We start from the raw sequence: 4,283 nt of genomic DNA, 5'->3' as shown, positions 1-4,283 counted from the left end.
AAGGAGCAGTTGGCAAACAAACGTAGATGGCACACACTATTTGTATAAAAATATGGTAACTATGTATAGGAAAGAATAATATTTTAGGTAGCAATCTGAAAAACCATTATACAATTATCTATTCTTGTAATTGATTGTCAAACAATACATCAGAGTTTTAAAATATGCAATTATGGGAAAGAAATTACTCACAAAATTTGTGTATGCTTGTTTTGGTTTGTCTTCTGTTGCTGTTTTATGACTAAAGACATACTTGACTTTATTGAACGCAGATTTTCCAATACTATTTGATCATGGGATCCCTTTTAGCAAGGAAGAACTAAAATAAAACATGGAAATGGAATTCCACGTATTACGGCATTAGAAAAAATAGTTTAGCTCTTCTTTCAAAAAAAATTCTTTTTGTTGTTGTAATAAAATACATGTTGCATAAAATTTGTCACTAATGATTCTTAGTACATTTACAATGTTGCGCAAACATCCCCATTATTTAGTTCAAGAAAATTTTAATTACCCTAAAAGGAAGCCTTGTACCCATTAAGCAGCCACTCCTCCTTCCTCCCTCTATAAGCTTCTGGCAATGACCAATCTGCTGTCTCAATGTAGCTATTCTGGAAGTTTCATATACACAAAATAATACAACACATGACCTTTTGTTGTTTTGTTTTTAAATATATCACTGTATTAATGTGAGTCCTTTGAAAAGAAGATACCAAGATGAGGTTAGATGTGCAAGAGGTTTACTGAGGGAGACTCTTCAGAAGAAAAGAAAGAAAAAGGAGGCAAGAAGAGCCAGCAGACTGAGTAGGTCTGAACCTTGTGAAGGAGACAGGGAAGGAAGGAGGGCTGAAGAGGCAGAGTCTCAGAGTATAGTGCACTTAATATAAAGTTTTGGCTAGTCTTCTGGGGAGTCCTTGAGTCAAAATCACACATAAGAAAAGTCCTGTCTCTGGCAGTAATGGACTACTTTATTTTTTTATGCTTGGTTGTTGACTGGGACCAGTTTATGGAAGCACAGCCTCAGGGCAAGCAAGATGGTGGATTCAGAATGGTGCTGCTGGGGCTGTCTGTCAACTAAGCTCTGCACAGCAGGAGATTCGAGAGAAGCAGTTTCATGGCGACCACAAATTTATTACAAAATTTGCTTCACTGCCTTCACATTTTCTTAGCACAGATGATAAAATTAAGTATTTACTTGCAGAGATGAGTCATTGTTATGTTGCTTTATTCATTACTTTAAAAGACACATTGCTGTCTAATTAGTAAAGACAACTTTTCTTGAGATGAAAAAGTTCTTTAAAGTCTTTTTTTAATGATAAACTCTTATTATCTTAGCATATTTAGTTTTCTTCTGATTTGGTAGATTTTAGTGTTATAGTTTGTGAATATAGAGGAAAACTATGTACATGTCTGCGTAGCTACTAATGGACATTAGAAAACAAACAAACTAACCCATTGCCGTAGAGTCCATTCCGGCTCTGGTGCAATCGGTTAGCAGTTAGGCTCTTAACCGAGAGTGGTGGTTCGAGCCCACCCAGGGACATGACTCTAGGCGGTTATTCTGAAACCCTGGTGGCATACTGGTTAAGAGCTGTGGCTGCTAACCAAAAGGTCGACAGTTTGAATCCACCAGGCGTACCTTGGAAACCCTACGGGGCAGTTCTACTCTGTCCTATAGGGTTGCTATGAGTTGGATTGGACTGGATGGCAACATGTACATTTCCTATATTAAACGCGCTGAGTCTCATCTGATTCGGAGGCTAAGCAAGGTCGGGCCTGATTAGTACTTGGATGGGAGACCACCTGGGAATACCGGGTGCTGTAGGCTTTTATTGTGTTCTATGAAAGGAGAGAAGGTTAGCACTCCCCTTGACAAGGATAGAAGAGGACCTTGGGCCTTACAACACGCATATGGTCAAGGCATTGCCACCTACTAATGGACATAATAGCTACTAATAGGCATCAGGTGTGTGCCTTAGGGGGCGATGATTGCTCTCCGAAGAAATCCAGAACTCTGATAAGCTATCTTAGTGGGGTAAGGGAGGAAGGGCTGTTCTCTGACACAAGTAAGCCTAGAATAGTCAGTCAGGAGACGGTCACCCTTCCCGAAGAGGGCATTGAGTAACGTCCATTGCCTGCAGGGCCTTCCACTTTTATTACCCCTTTTACCTTTATTACTCCTTTCCCCTATTGGCTCTCTGTACATGCTGTTTGGCATGTAGACATGGCTGCTTGCTAGTATATTATCTCCAGGAGATAGGAGCATTAGTGTTCTTCTTCCATGGTGTAAAATGTGGTGTTCATGGAAGCGATGTAGCACACACCTTAGGATGGAAGGCTAACCTTGGGAACCTTGGCTGATGAGGGTGTTTGCTGATCTACCCGTCCCTACCCTATTCATTCTGTGAGTAATAAACACACGTTGACCACATCATTAGAACAGTGTCTGTTCTGTGCTTTGTTTCAAATTGTCCTCACTAAGAACTTGTAAATAGAGTACATTGCCATTTAGAAATAAAAAAAATTATTTAAATTCATGGATTAAGTATGCTTGTTCAATTTCAGGATTTGAATTGTTCTTGCGTATGTCTGTAGTTACATGTGATTATGATTTTCTTTATGAATTATATTTATCAAACTATTCACAATTGTCTTCTTTTCAAATTAACAAAAATTGTTTTGGTTTTTTAAATAAAAATAACTTTTACAGTTTAAGAGTGTAGACCGGTCAGTGAAAGGTTTTTTTTTTTTTTTCTTCCTAACTTTAGTATAAAAGAAACACCAAGGAATATAGTTATTAGTGTTTTATGAAAGCTGACAAAACAGCCTGATTAATTTACTTCACCATAGAAGCCTTGTGGCACCAGTGGTTAAGTGTTTGGCTGCTAACCAAGAGTTTGGCAGTTTGATCTACTAGCCACTCCTTGAAAACCCTATAGGGCAGTTCTACTCAGTCTTACAGGATCACTATGAGTCAGAATTGACTGGATGGCAATGGGGAACAGAACAGTTATCCTAAATATGTAAGTAAAGCTGATCTACAACCATGACCTTACCACAAGAAAAAAATATAGAAACTTCTTCTCCAAAACTTCTGTCTTTTATTCAAATTAAGTTGAAACTAATATCTAAATCATGAATCTTTCATATCAGATAATTTTTTATGTGTTTGTCTTAATACGTGAGAAATTATAAAAGTAGAAGTAAGCTGCACATTTCTATTAGACATAATAAATATCTCCTTATAAACAAAAGCCTAAGGATATAATTAAGTTGAAGTTCCTGGGTGATGAGAAAATGTTTATCGTATTATTTGGCTAACTGAAAAGTTGGAGGTTTGAATTCACCCAAAATTGCCTTGGAAGAAAGTCTGGGTGATCTGACTCTGAAAATTCAGCCATTCAGAATTCTGTGGAGAAGAGTTCTACTCTGACGTCTATGGGGCTGCCATGAGTTGGACCCCATATGCACAGAGTAGACCTGCTCTAGGGTTTTCAATGTCGTGACCTTTCAGAAACAAATTGCCAGGCCCGTCTTCTGAAGTGCCTCTCGATGGGTTCAAACCACCAACCTTTTGGCTAATAGTTGAGCACTTAACCATCTACACTGCCCAGAGACTTCAATGACAATTGGAACTGGTTCTATATTTACCCAATGGTACTTGCTGAAAGTATCACGTTTTTCAAAAATAAAAATGTTGTGGGTGTGATCATTAAAACCTGTTTTACAATCTTTTGTTGTCTAAAATGTATTTTTTACTTTAGGTCAAGAACTAACAATCTTTGTAAAACGAAAGCAGTTGCACAGACAGTCTGGGTTGAGAGGGAAAAATTACGATTCTATGATGAAAAATACATCACTGGATACATTCTCGCACTGGCTTGTTTTACTTATTTTTGCTGTTATTTGATTGCAGTGAATAAACTGAATAGTTTTCTTGTTGATGTTGTTGTTTGTCCTAAAGGTGCAGTCTTGCCTTAGTGCCCTTTCTATTAGATTTAGTCATTCCCAAGACACACATTTATTCACATTTTAACAGATACGAAATCAGAATGCATTTTTGTTAAACGTTATCTTAGATTTGATAAAATATACTAATTTTCTTATGAAGAAGAACAGGAATTTTGCTTAGTTCAAAAGACAGTTTCCTTATCACATATGCATTCTACTTTCTAAAATTTTAGTGAGGAGTTAATTGCAAAGAAGCTTTCTCAGGCAAATTTGGCATTATGTCCTAGTGTATCAAAAAAGTGCTATTTTACTTTAGATTCCATCCTATTTTT

At 37.2% G+C, this 4,283-nt stretch overlaps 1 non-coding gene across 1 annotated transcript; it reads left to right on the top strand.

Moving 5' to 3' along the window:
• Positions 1–1,834: 1,834 nt before the first annotated feature.
• On the top strand, positions 1,835–1,961 carry LOC126061864 (U6atac minor spliceosomal RNA). The gene has a single exon (XR_007513913.1). It is a non-coding gene; the product is annotated as a U6atac minor spliceosomal RNA (small nuclear RNA).
• The last annotated feature ends 2,322 nt before the right edge of the window (positions 1,962–4,283 follow it).

This window comes from Elephas maximus, chromosome 18, assembly GCF_024166365.1.
Source record: "Elephas maximus indicus isolate mEleMax1 chromosome 18, mEleMax1 primary haplotype, whole genome shotgun sequence".
Taxonomy (NCBI): Eukaryota; Metazoa; Chordata; class Mammalia; order Proboscidea; family Elephantidae; genus Elephas; species Elephas maximus.
Note: the sequence above shows the minus strand (reverse complement) of the source record. Positions and strands in the feature narration are given on the sequence as shown.